The sequence below is a fragment of the Gopherus evgoodei genome, chromosome 2 (genome assembly GCF_007399415.2).
Source record: "Gopherus evgoodei ecotype Sinaloan lineage chromosome 2, rGopEvg1_v1.p, whole genome shotgun sequence".
Classification (NCBI taxonomy): domain Eukaryota; kingdom Metazoa; phylum Chordata; order Testudines; family Testudinidae; genus Gopherus; species Gopherus evgoodei.
Window position 1 is genome coordinate 293,885,693 of NC_044323.1, and position 13,733 is coordinate 293,899,425.

The 13,733-nt window shown below is 52.5% G+C and overlaps 1 long non-coding RNA gene across 1 annotated transcript; it reads right to left on the reverse strand.

Annotated features, from left to right (window-relative positions):
* Positions 1–1,048: 1,048 nt before the first annotated feature.
* Positions 1,049–11,926, reverse strand: LOC115645248. Its single transcript, XR_003998693.1, has 3 exons — positions 11,916–11,926; positions 10,320–10,323; positions 1,049–1,124 (listed from the first exon to the last, which is right to left on the reverse strand). It is a non-coding gene; the product is annotated as an uncharacterized LOC115645248 (long non-coding RNA).
* Positions 11,927–13,733: the final 1,807 nt, after the last annotated feature.

A 13,733-nucleotide genomic window follows, 5' to 3' on the forward strand; every position in this document is an offset into this window, starting at 1 on the left:
CCTGGCCAACACAAAGCCACCAGCATCCAGCAGCAGCCCGGCCAGAACAACCCAGACGGTGTTCAAGACAGCCTTCAGGAACAAGTGCCTAGGGGGAGCCCGCTTCTCACAAGCCAGCCCCACAGTCATAAATCAGGGCATACAGCTCAGTGCTCACGGACGACCTGCCAAGCGTGTGCTGGCCAGGCCTCAGGAGCAGCCCTGCAATAACAAACCGGTGTCTTCCATGCACGCCGCAGGCAGGAAAACCATTCCAGTGTCGCATCTCCATAGGGCTTTTGCTGCAGGTTTGATCAGCTGAGCGCTACGTAAAATGCCTTGTCCGCATCCTGTCTATCTGAACCGGCTTCTACACAATATACAGGGAAAACACCATTCTTTTTACTCCCGAGAGCTCCCCCCGCCCCAATAGGCTGTATCCATCTCCGAATTCCTGGAGGTACAAGCTGCCCAGCACGGACTGTGCTAGGAACGGTCAAAAGTAACAGGGAGCAGAGAGATCCGTTTACACTGCCCAGAGTGGGGAACTTACGGCAGGGAGCCGGGGACATGTGCAGCAGGTACAGGTTCATTAGGGGACAAAGGGTATCAGGCTCCAACTTGGTATAAACGGGCCTGCCCCACCAGAGGGGGAACATGTGCCAAAGAACCAAAGGTTAAAGTAACAGGTGGATCAGGTGCTGGAGCATCGGCTAGCCCAGTCATTGTGGGAGGGAGATCAGCAATGTACTAACAATTGAGAAGCAGTCCCATGGGCAGTCTTTTGGGAATCAGGAGGTTGATCGATCTAGCTAGCCTGTTGCAGTGCCATAATGGCTGATCTTGCTGCACTGCAACGCTGTATGTCCCCACTGCAACGCGCTGTTCCTTTACCCTGCCCCAGTGAGACGTCACACAGGCCAGTTGGAGTGCATGCAGTGCTGCATGGCCCTGCCAGGATGCCACGTTGCATGGCCCTGCCGTGACATTACATGGCAAAGTGGTGGTGTATGGGCTCCCTGGAATGCAGCATCCCTGGTCCTGCTGCAATGCGGATTCACACCAAGAGCAAGGCCGGTGTAACCACTAGGTCAACTAGGCGGCCGCCTAGGGCGCCGAGATTTGGGGGCACCAAAAAGTGGTGTCTGGTGTCATGGGAGTCAGCTGAGCGGGGCAGGGGTGTGGGGGCAGGGAGGTACAAGGTGGAAGTTTCGCCTAGAGCACAAAATATCCTTGCACTGGCCCTGGTCGCGAGCCATCGCAATGCACTGTCCTGCAGCACAGTCCCATCACGCTGCACTGTCCCAGCTGAACTGCAGTGTTGCGTGATCCCAGTGTACTACAGCACTGCACGGTCCTACTGTGACGTGATGCTCCACTGTCCCACCACAACACACTGCAATCCTGCTATGATGCAACCACCAAGGTGCTGCGGCACCAGCCCTGAAGATATTTCAGGATGCCTTTCCCTCACTCCGGGACATGGACTAGCCTTGCCAGAATCAGGACTGGCCCGTGAAAACAGAGAGCAACCCCACAGCTGGGACTGAATATCCTGGAACTACCCCCTCCCCAGCCTAGTCTTCCCTACAGCTGCAAACGGAGGCAGGGAAGTGGCTACCGTTAATGTGCTCAGATCCACCACCAGCTCTGCCACTTAATGGAGTCCAATTGTCTATTTTTCATTATTGAACAATTTCCTTTATTGGGATTTTTGGCTCATCCAGGAAATTAAATCGAGTTCTCAAAGGGAAGCGAGTGAGAGAGAGAGGCATGCGGCTCGTAATGGGCTCCCGAGACAAAGGCTTGTATTATCATTCCTGTCCCTACTAACATAATGACCCAAGTGCCTTTTCTGCCCCCCATATGACACAGGCTGAGCACTGCCCGGCAGACCAGGCCTTCCCCAGAACCAGCAGCAGCTCCAGGAACGAGGGGAAGTGCCCAGATTGCACTGGCTGGACAGCAACATTGGGATGCAGTGGATGGGAAGAGCTGACTCCAGCTGGGACAACCCCTGCTGCCCCATCCCGCTGCATCCGAGATTCATCCTCACTCAGTGGAGTAGGCTTAAACCACCTCTACACCGGGCATGAGGCTCTGCCGCCCACATCCCTCACCAAAATGGCTTCCCCCACCCCCAGGAATGACAATGGCCGCCCTCACAAAAAAGAAACCAAGGTCAGCCCAATGTGGGGGGCAAACAGATGGACCCATGGGTTGAATGGGGGCACTGAGCAGAGAACTCCAGGCAGTGCCCAACGCTCTGAGAAGGGAGGGGGCTCTGCGGCCGACCCCCGCCAGGGACCTGGATGCGTGAGTGAGGGCAAAGGGACCAGCCCTGTGGTCACAGTGACAGCTGCTGGCGACATCTAGCTGAACAGTTGTGGCTAGTCTGCACGGAAAGGCCTGAAGCTGGGACAACTGAGGCACCATCAACATTAGCCCCTGCTGAAGTCCAGGTGGTGCTTTAGAATCTGGGCCATGCTGTGGGGAGACGTGAAGAGGGACTAGCTGGTCACAAGGCAACACAGGCTATGGGGCACAGTACATTTTTCCAGTGTGGGCGAAGACAGGATGGGAAGCACTATTAAGAAAGGACTAGAGCAGTGGTCCTCAAACTTTTCAGGGTCATGCTCCTGCTTACCTCTGTCTGCGTCCCCCCCTACTTCCGGAGCCGGGAATACAGACGGGGTAAGGGGGCCAAGGCTGGGGCCGCAGATGGGGGCAGTTCTGGGGCCAGGACCAGGTGCAGAGTTGCAGCCAGACCACAGTCAGGAGCCAAGGCTGGGTGCAGGGTCGAGCACAGCTGTGAGCAGAGCTTGCAGATGAGAACAGATTTAAAAATTTTATTAAAGTAAATGTTTGAAATGAAATATACACAGGTTGAGAGGGAAGGTACTGTACATCTGGGGTCAGGCTTGGGTTAGGGGGGGTTACAGATATTGTTTGCAAGGATGAAAAGATACATACATATCACATAGCCGGCATAGACCCAGATTGGGGTGCAAGGGTTTTTAAAGTGTCAGTGGATAAGCGGGCTCGGGTTCGCCACCCATGGAATGAATAAGGAGTCCAAGTCAGTATCGGTGGAGAGGATAGGTACATGGGTGGGCTGCGTCCCTTGGTCGGTCAGGGAAGGAAGTAGGTTATTTTCCTGGCTGACTGTCTCGATTACTCAGTGTGGTATTGGCGGTGTCCGGTGATGTGCTCGGTATAAATGTCTCTGGACCATCTGATGGTGTCGGACACCATGAGCTGTCTCACGAGCTGGGCGTAGCGTCGACTGACCCCACACGCTCTCAGAACCGGCTCGTTGCAGGGGTCCCACGAGCCCAAGGCTCCCACGATCAGGGCGTGTACCTGGACTTCATAGCCCTGGGCTCTCAGGGTCTTGGCCAGCGGGGCGTACTTCGACTCCCGTGCTCGGCCTCCTGGAAGGCCGGTGACCAGTTTTCGAAAGGCACCGTGATGTCTACCAGGAGGACCTTCTTTTCTGCATCCATCACCACGATGTCAGGTCACAGTCGGCTCTCTGTCCCAGGGATGGCAGAGTCGACAGCGATCTTCCCCAGGGACGGTGGGATGGCTTTCACTAGCCAGTTCTGGGTGACATTGTGGCGGTGCTGCCAGGCTCCGGAGTGCTGCTTGCACCCACACAGGACATGTGGCAGGGTCTTGTTCACGTAGCCGCACTTCCTGCAGCACTTGTCCCGGTTGCCATGGCGGATGGCTCCGTTGAGGAGAACGCAGTTGAGTCGGGCCCTGTGGACAAACCGCCAGTCGTTGAACCTGGTGAAGCTGCCCCCAGGGAGGAAGTGGTTACTGGTGTCCCACTTGCTGGACACCTCGAACACCTTGCCCTGGTCCGGCTTCCGCTTGAGGTTCTTAGCGTAGTGGCAGCAGACAGCGTCTTTCAGGGACCTTTCTAGCATGGCTCTGGCGGTCGGGATGATGATGGTGTGGTCCGGAGTCTACGCATGGCACCAGTATTCCCAGCTCCCAGCCCTCCTCGCACCACTTCCAGCACCAGCCGATTCTCTTACCCAGACGTCTCGAGGCATTGCGGGCACGGGACCAGAGAGAGGACAGGTCTCCCCCTCTCTCCCAAACTCAGCCTCCAGGGAGCCGCTGAGGTAAGTGGCAATGTCCCGCTTGGAGGGGGCCCTGGCAATGTGTTTCCTGACCACACCCCGTACGGACTCCTGCGCGATGCTCCTCACCTTCAGGTCCGGGCACGTCAGGAGGCGGAAGGCATGGGTCATCACTGCCACGTCACACAGGTCACCCATCTGAGGTACGTTGGCACCCTCCTGCCTGTGGGAAATGTAGATGATGTCCGTACACGCCCTCTGGGGAAGGTGGAGCCACTTCTTCACCAGCTGTCTGATGGTGCTGTCGGCCTTGTTCAGGGGCATCTTGGCCACGGCCGATCCCCTGAGGACAAAGGAGATGCGGGGGATCAGGAAGGTGTTGAGGGCATTGATCTTTTGCAAGGGGGTGAGCAGGGAGAAGTCAATTTGGGCTGCATCTCGCAGGATCTCCGCAATGGTGTCTTCGGGGGTCTGCTGGATGCAGACTCCTGTGGGTGTGCCGAGGTGTTGGTATATCTCTCCCTCTTCAAGGGAGGTCATGGACTCGCCCTGGATAAGGAACTGCGACGGCCAGACCAGCACCCTGGTGCCACCTTCGATGTGGAGTGAGGTGCACTTTCGGGGGTTGAAACACAGGCTCATCCACTCAGCAGCTTGGCTAGTGACGTCGAACATTTGCTGGAGGCTTTCCGTGCTGTCAGCGACCAGGGCCAGATCGTCCGCGTAGGCCAGAATGCTGATTTTCTTGCCATGCAGATCGAAGCCGTTCGGGCCCCTGGAGATGGCTTGGATGAGCGGTTCCATGGCCAGGTTGAAAATGATGAGTCTGAGGAGACACCCTTGTTTCACACTGTGGTGGACGGGGATGGCCTCCATCTCTCTGTCTGTGGCATGGAGGGTGGCGGTGCAGTCCTTGTAGAGGTCCTGGATGAAGGTAGCCAGCATCCTGAACCTCTCCCAGGGTGGCAAAGATGTGGTGGTGGGGTATGAACCCAAAGGCATTGGTCAGGTCAGACTATGCTATGACACACTTCCTCTTGGACCTCCTAGCCTTCAGGATGGCCACCTGAAGGAGGAAGTTATGCTTATAGCATCCCTCGGAGGACATGAAACCCTTCTGGACTGAGCTGACAGTGCCCCTGCAAACTGACCACTCTGTGATCCTTGCCACAAGGCAGCTGGTGTACAGCTTGTAGATGGTGGAGCAGAGCCTCCAGTTGCCAGGGTCATCTTAGAATCATAGAATATCAGGGTTAGAAGGGACCTCAGGAGGTATCTAGTCCAACCCCCTGTTCAAAGCAGGATCAATCCCCAGATTTTTACCCCAGTTCCCTAAGGGGCCCCCTCAAGGATTGAACTCACAACCCTGGGTTTAGCAGGCCAATGCTCAAACCACTGAGCTATCCCTCCCCTTGTACCCCTTTTTTGTGAATGAGGATGGTCATGGACTTTTTCCAGGAGCAAGGAACGCGATAGAACTGCTTGCATTTGATGAATATGGCAGCAAGCACCAAGCAGCCGGGGTCTCGCTTCTTTAGCAGGTGGTAACGGATGCCATCTTTTCCAGGGGCGGTGCTTTTGGTCCTTGTCAGCCTTTCCTGCACTTCCTAGGGGGAAAATCTCACTCCAGATCTTCCGTGAGGTCAATCCGGGGTAGCGGGAGAAGGCACTCTGGGTGTTGCAAGTCGGTTTGGGCCTCATTGTCAAACACATCCTTGAAGTATGAGTGGAGTCTCTTGGGCTGGATGGCACAGTATGAGGAGGTCCCGTCAAGGATTTTCCTCATGGCTTTCGGCCGGTTCATCCTGTATAGTTTCTGTACACGGGATACAGCCACCAGATCGTAGCGGTGGCCGACGTGCCTTTTCCTGCCTTCTCTGGCGGTGTTGTTATGGCTCAGCACGGGGAATCTGCGCGTGGCCTGCGAGGCCGCCTGGGAGAGAGTTCTGCTAACTGCAAACCACACTAAACTAAACTGCAAACCAAAGTTTGCAGATGATACTGAACTGCTCATGATAGTTAAGACCAAAGCAGACTGTGAAGAACTTCAAAAAGATCTCACAAAACTAAGTGACTGGGCAACAAAATGGCAAATGAAATTTAATATGGATGAATGCAAAGTAATGCACATTGGAAAACATAATCCCAACTATACACACAAAATTATGGGGTCTGAATTAGCTGTTACCACTCCAGAGAGAGATCTTGGCATCATTGTCAATAGTTCTCTGAAAACATCCAGTCAATGTGCAGCGGCAGTGAGAAAAGGGAACTGAATGCTGGGAATCATTAAAGGGATAGATAAGAAGACAGAAAATATCCTATTGCCTCTATATAAATCCATAGTACACCCACATCTTGAATACTGTGTGCAGATGTGTTCTCCTCATCTCAAAAAAGATGTATTGGAATTGGAAAAGGTTCAAAAAAGGGCAACAAAAATGATTAGAGGTATGGAACAGCTTCCGTATGAGGAGAGATTAAGAAGACTGGGAATTTTCCGTTTGGAAAAGAGATGACTAAGCGGGGTCTATATGATAGAGGTGTGGACAGGAGTGGCACCAGGGTTTTCTCTGCCCTAGGCAGCATCGCTCCTCCTCTGAGCGTTCGGCGGCGGGGGTCCTTCACTCCGCGTCTTCAGGGCACTTCGGCGGCGGCCTCCAGAGCGAGTGAAGGACTCACCGCCGAATTTCCACCGAAGATTCGGAGCGGAAGCAACCCTCACTGCTGAATTTCTGCCGATGGCGGCAAAATGCCGCCCCGCAAATCCTGCCATCCTAGGCGACCGCCTAGGGTCACCTAGTGGAAGCGATGGCCCTGGATGTGGAGAAAGTAAATAAGGAAATATTATTTACTCTTTCTCATAACACAAGAACTAGGGATCACCAAATGAAATTAATAGGCAGCAGGTTTAAAACAAACAAAAGGCAGTATTTCTTCATACAACGCACAGTCAACCTGTGGAACTCCTTGCCTGAGGATGTTGGGAAGGCCAAGACCATAACAGGGTTCAAAAAAGAGCTAGATAAATTCATGGAGGTTAGGTCCATCATTTGGCTATGAACCAGGATGGGGAGAAATGGTCTTCCTAGCCTCTGTATGCCAGAAGCTGGGAATGGCCGACAGGGGATGGATCACTTGACGATTACCTGTTCTGTTCATTCCCTCTGGGGCACCTGGCATTGGCCACTGTCGGTAGACAGGGCACTGGGCTAGATGGGCCTTTGGTCTGACCCAAAACGGCCGTTCTTATGTTCTTAACGGACAATGGTCAGCAGCTTGGAAATATTTCTGGATCAGACAGATTGGAAAGATCATTAGGACCTGGTTGTTAGGGTACATTATTAGGACCTGGTTGTTAGGGTACATTATTAAACCCTCATGTGGCACTCACTGGTGATTTTATCTTGTCTCCTGATTGTGGGTGGTTTTCTTAAAGCCCCTGTGCCAGGAGTCAGGTGATGACATGAGAACTGAAGCCGATGATGTGCCATGATTTTGACGCCATTCATAATTTTTCAATGCCCTACTCGTGATTTTTGAATGCTTGCGGGTGGCGATGCTGGCACTCTTTAATGTCCATCAGAGTTCAGAATGTGCCTACGTGAACGAAGCATATGCCTATCTGAGCTTGTGTGTGTGTTTGGGGATGGGGTGATACCATACCACATATGAGAGTAGTGGTGTGTGAGAGGTGGAGGTACACACCTGTCAGAGGCTGGGAGTCAGTGTGCGTGTTCTGGAGAGTGTCTGGGTGGTTGTTGTGGGACCGCGTATACACTGAGAATCTGCCTGTGCAGGGAGGCTTCTGCTGGTTTGGGAATCAGGCTTGTGTGTGTGTGTGTGTGTGTGTGTGTGTGTGTGTGGGCGCGCGTGCTGTACAGTGCTTGTGTGGGGTGAGTGGACATACCGTACAGGAGTTGGATGGGTGTGCACTGTATAGGGCTGGGGGAGTGTTGGAGTGTCTATACTGTACAATGGGGGTGTTTGTGGGGGGGGTGTACTGACCAGTGTTTGGGGGGGATGTTGAGTACAGCATTAGAATGTGGGGGTGTATACTGTACAATATCTCAAAGGGGGCATTGGGGGATGTACAGTGTTTGCATGAGGAGGTATATGCAGTACAGTGTCTGGATGGAAGTGTACTTTACAATGTCTGAAAGGGGGCATTGGGGGATGTACAGTGTTTGCGTGAGGGGGTGTATGCTGTACACTGTCTGATGGGAGCATACTGCACAATGTCTAGATGGGGATGTTGGGGTGTACTGTACAGTGTGTGCACGCGAGGGTGTTTACTGCACAACGTCCAGCTGAGGATTGTACTGTACAGTGTTTGGGTGCGGGTGTGTATACAGTACGGTGTCTGGATGGGGGTGCACTGTACAACATCCAGCTGGCGATTGTACTGCACAGTGTCTGGGTGATGTATACTGTATCTGGGTGGGTGGTACTGTACAGTGTTTGGGTGTGGGTGTGTATACAGTAAAGTTTCTGGATGGGGATGTTGGGGTGTACTGTACAGTGTGGGGGGGCGAGGGTGTTTACTGCACAATGTCCAGCTGAGGATTGTACTGTACAGTGCCTGGGTTTGGGGGATGTACACTGTACAGTGTCTGGATGGGAGTGTATTGTATGATGTCTGAATGGGATGCTGGGGAGTACTTTACAGTTTTTGGGTGTGGGTGTATATACAGTACAGTGTGTGGATGGAGGTGCACTCTACAACATCCAGCTGGGGATTGTACTGTACAGTGTCTAGGTGATGTATACTGCATCTGGGTGGGTGGTACTGCACAGTGTTCTGGGTTGGTGTTTAGGGGCTGTGTATGTGCTGTGCTTTGCCTGTGCAGGGCGGCTGGCGCCAGTCCCCCCACCAGCCCACTGCTGAACAGGATTCTTCTGCCTAATGAGTTGTGCGGGTGTTTTGTTTTGCAGGCAGCATGGCAGAGGCATGTGATGCTGCGAAGCTGCCACATAACGAGGTCCCTGTCACTGGCTCGCTCTTGACAGGGCTTCGTAATTACCGTACAGGCCTGTGCGCTGTGCTGTGCAAACGTGTGTCGAGCTGTCAGCCTCCCCCATCGCCCTCTCTCTGCCTTGGCTTCCCCTCCCATTGCTTCCCCACTGCCCAGACCCGCCACCCAGCGTTTCCTGGGGGAGCAGGGCAGGGGAAGGGAGCGAACCCTGGCTGGGTCTCTGCTGCTTCTCACCCCACATACCCTTTTGGCAAAAGGCACTTCCCCGTGCACAGGGCGCAGCATTCACAGCCAGCACTGGTTGCAAACAACGGCGCTTCAACGAGACATGGTGTTGTCATCAAAGACTCTGACTTCCAGCACCTTCCTGAGAGACCACCCTCCCACCTGGGTTTGGGGGACACACACACAGCAGCACACATTCTCACACAAACATTTACACACACACAGCTGCGCACATTCTCACACACACACACAGAGCAGCACACATTCTCACACAAACATCTACACACACATGCACACATTCTCTCTCACACACACACACACACACAGAGAGAGAGCAGGGCACGTTCTCACAAACATCTACACACACAGCAGCGCAAGTTCTCTCATACAGTCTACACTCACACACACAGCAGTGCACATTCTCACACACACACACAGAGCAGCACACATTCTCACACAAACATCTACACACACACGCACACATTCTCTCTCTCTCTCTCTCTCACACACACACACACACACAAACAGAGCAGGGCACGTTCTCACAAATATCTACACACACACAGCAGCGCACATTCTCACAAAAACATCTACACATGCACACACAGAGCAGCACACATTCTCACACAAACATCTACACATGCACACACAGAGCAGCACACATTCTCACACACACACACTCCAGCGCAAGTTCTAACACAAACATCCACACACACCCAGCTCACAAATGCTCTCCCACACAGCCGACACAACCAAGCACAGCATCACCCCAAATCCACCCCACTGCCTCCCACCCAAAAATACAAACACACCATCTCACAGACTCCCTCACCCACAGTCTCACACCCACAAATGAGGTGAAAGGCAGTAACTACTGTACATAAATGTAAGATATTAGCGCCGCGTGCTGCTCCGAGTGACACCGTCGATACAGAGGGGATTGGATTAGGGGAGCAAGAGCAAAATTCGGCTCTGTGTTGAAAATACTCTAACATGAAGCGCTAAAGCAGAGTGTGATTATTTACCAGCCACACACAGTTTCAACCCAGCTGGCATGCAAGGATATCACAGCATCCATACTACTCTATCGCAGGGAGCCATTCCATGTAGAACACCCACACCGGTGCACCCTATTCAAATGCTAATACTTTTCTCTTCCCTGACCTTTTCCATCTGAAACTATCAAAGCACTTTACAAACACTAATGAATTAAGCCTCACCACACTCCTTTCAGGTATCACTATCCCCACTTTAATGAGGGGAAACTGAGTCACAGAACGAGGGAAGTGACTTGGCCAAAGTGACACAGCAAGTTAGCGCCAGAGCTGGGAATAGAATCCCCTCACCCTCAATCTGACAGGCCTCTACCGCAGGGGGTTCACTGACTTTTACACACTTGAAATGCAGCTCAACACATTGGGAAAGAATGAAGGTGGGGCAAAGCTTGCTGGCATCATCCATAACAAGGACCCTATCAAATTCACGGCCATGAAAAAACACATCACAGACCATGAAATCTGGTCTCCCCCTGTGAAATCTGTCTGGTAGGGTAAAATCACACAAAAGACCAGGTTTTACTGGGGAAACCAGCATGCCTCAAACTGGAGGTCCTGGCCCAAAAGGGAGCTGCAGGGGCTCACAAGGTTATTTTAGGGGGGTCGTGATATTGTCACCCTCACGTCTGTGCTGCCTTCAGAGCCAGGCGGCTGGAGAGCAGCAGCTGTTGACTGGGTGCCCAGTTCTGAAGGCAGTGTCCCCCCAGCAGCAGTGTGGTGGCAATACCCTACCATGCCACCCTTACGTCTGCCCTGCTGCCTTCAAAGCTGCTGACTGGTGGCTGCTGACTGAGGGCCCAGCTCTTCAGGTAGCTGCACAGAAGTCAGGATGGCAATACCATACCATGCCCTCCTAACGTCTGCGCTGCTGCTGGTGGCGGCTCTGCCTCCAGCGCTGGGATCCCGGCCAGCAGCTGCTGCTCTCCAGCTGCCCAGCTCTGAAGGCAGCATCACCACCAGCAGCAGCATAGAAGTAAGGGTAGCAGTACCGCAACCCCCACTCCCTACAATACCCTTGCGGCCCCCAGACACAACTCCTTTTTGGGTCAGAACCCCTACAATTACAACACTGCGAAATTTCAGATTTTTGATGATTTTTTAAATTCTATGATCGTGAAATTGACTGAAATTGACCACAAATTTGGGAGGGCACTATTCATAACATTAGAAACTCATCAGACTGGTATATTGGTCCAGGAAATTCAGTCTGCCCACAGTACCCGGTTACCCAATGCGAGTCAACTCTGGGCAGCTGAAGAGCTGGAGTGTCTGGCGGAAAGGTCAGCATCTGGGCAGGACTGGGCTGCCATTTCCAAACATTCTGTGGGGGTGCACGGTGTGATCGCTGGGCCAAATTCTGATTTCACTTCCATAGATGTAAATCTGGAATCTCTTTAGGGGAGTCATCCCAAATTTATAGTGGCTGCTCTGAGTGCAGAATCCGGTCCTCAGTCTTTGAATTCTGCAGACTTCTTAAAAAGGGGGAGTCTGGGGATAGCCGAACTCAGGAATATGTTTAATAATAGTTTCTTTTTGGTGCAATTTCTTGCATTCCAAAGGCCGAGAAAATTAAAATCGCTCATCACAAATATTTTTAATGCCTCTAAATTGTGCTAATCCCTGGTTCCATAAGAAGGCTTACCACAAACAGTTGAAGGTGAGAAATTCACCACCCAGTTTCTAAATTGCACCCGTGAGTCCAAAGAGAACAAAGACCCAACCAGAAATGTGGAGTGCACAGAGACGAGCGGAAATGTTGGTTATTCAGTAAATGTGGCCTTGTAGCGGGGCGATGACTCACCAGTGTGGCGCCTCCTGCTGGCTGTCTTGGGAATTAGCTCTTCCAGCCCAGAGTGCTCTCTGCAGGCTGGTGTCTTGCCTGCCACTGGCCCCCATGTCCCTTCCAGACCCCAGTGCAGTTTACATCAGGGTTCTGCCCCCAGCAGTAGCCCACAATCTGGGTCTCCCCACCCAGGAGAGCCCCCAACCCTCTATCCCCACCTTGCCTCAGTGACTACTGCCAGTTATCATCTAGCCCCCGGTCACTGGGACAGACTGCAGTCTGTAAAGGCCACTCATCATTGGCAAGGGGGGCTGGGACCTGCTGCCTCTGCCTATTCCTGGGCTGCCCCTCCACAGCCCCAGTACCCTTTGTGGGCCTTTAACTTGGCCTGCAGACTGGGGCTTTTCTAGGCTGGAGCTCCCCAGCTCCCTCTGCCCTTCCCCAGCACTGCTGCACCCTAAGACCCTCCTCAGCTTCCCAGGCAGCCAGGCCCTTCTCTCTCTAGGAGTTAGGGAGAGTGTGTTTCTTAGCCTCCGGCCCTCAGCCCTCTTATAGAGTCATCTGTGGCCTGATTGGGGCATGGCACAATCTGTGACTGCTTCCCGCAATCAGCCTGGCTTTTTCCCACTGAAGTCCTCTCCCAGGGCTGTTTTATGGCCTTCAGGGCAGGAGCAGGGTGACCACCATGCTACAGGCCTCTTTTTTATTGGCTGTTCATCCATGAGCAAGTGCGATTTTTTCAGATTTACTCACTAATCAAAATTCTTCCCTGATTTCTTTGAAGAAACCTCAGAGTGCAGCTGTGTCTCGCAAGAAGGTTTGTCAGCTTTGTTTGGACTTCTAGGGCAAAAGGGACTTTTTCAATTCCATGATTGGATGAATAACTCTTAGAATCAAGATTTCCCAATGCAAATATATGAATTTCTGACCACAAAAATTCTTGCAAAACTTTCTAATGCACTTGCATTTAGAGCATTTCACCATTTAAAAAGGACACAGAAAACAGAGGGGAAATGGAATAAAAGAAAAAGGACAAACAAGCAGGGAAGGGGCTTAAATTTGCAGACCAAAATGATGCTCTTACTGATGTCTTCTAGGTTCTTAAACGCCCTGGTAATGAGCGTATTGTAAATGCCTCGTGTTAGCAGGTGCCTTTCCTACTCTGCCCTGAACAGAATCAGCACATGCTGTCTTTAGTTCCAGTTCACCCCCTTTCCCACAGGCTGGCTAGGGGTAACTCAATTATAATACTAACCTCAAACTAAGCATGGCTATCTATCCCTGCAGAGACCTCCCTGTGCCAAACCCTGCTTCTGAGTGACGGAAGAGCCAGGCCCAACTCCCTTATATACACATGGTGGAGTTAACAGGCCCCGCCCAGTGCCTACCACAGCCAATCAGCAGGAATCAGTACCCCCTCTGTAAGACTCCAGCAAAGGGGGAAGAGTCAATACAAGAGTCTCCCAACAGGACACAGTAAATGCTCAGCTGATGCAGCAACCAGCATAGAAAGAGCAGCTACTGCAGCTAGATGGACTTTGCGCTTTATAGCCACGTTTCCCCTTGAGTGGGTCTCACACAGGAGGTTGCCTGGAGTCTCTCTCTTCTCCAGACCTGGCTT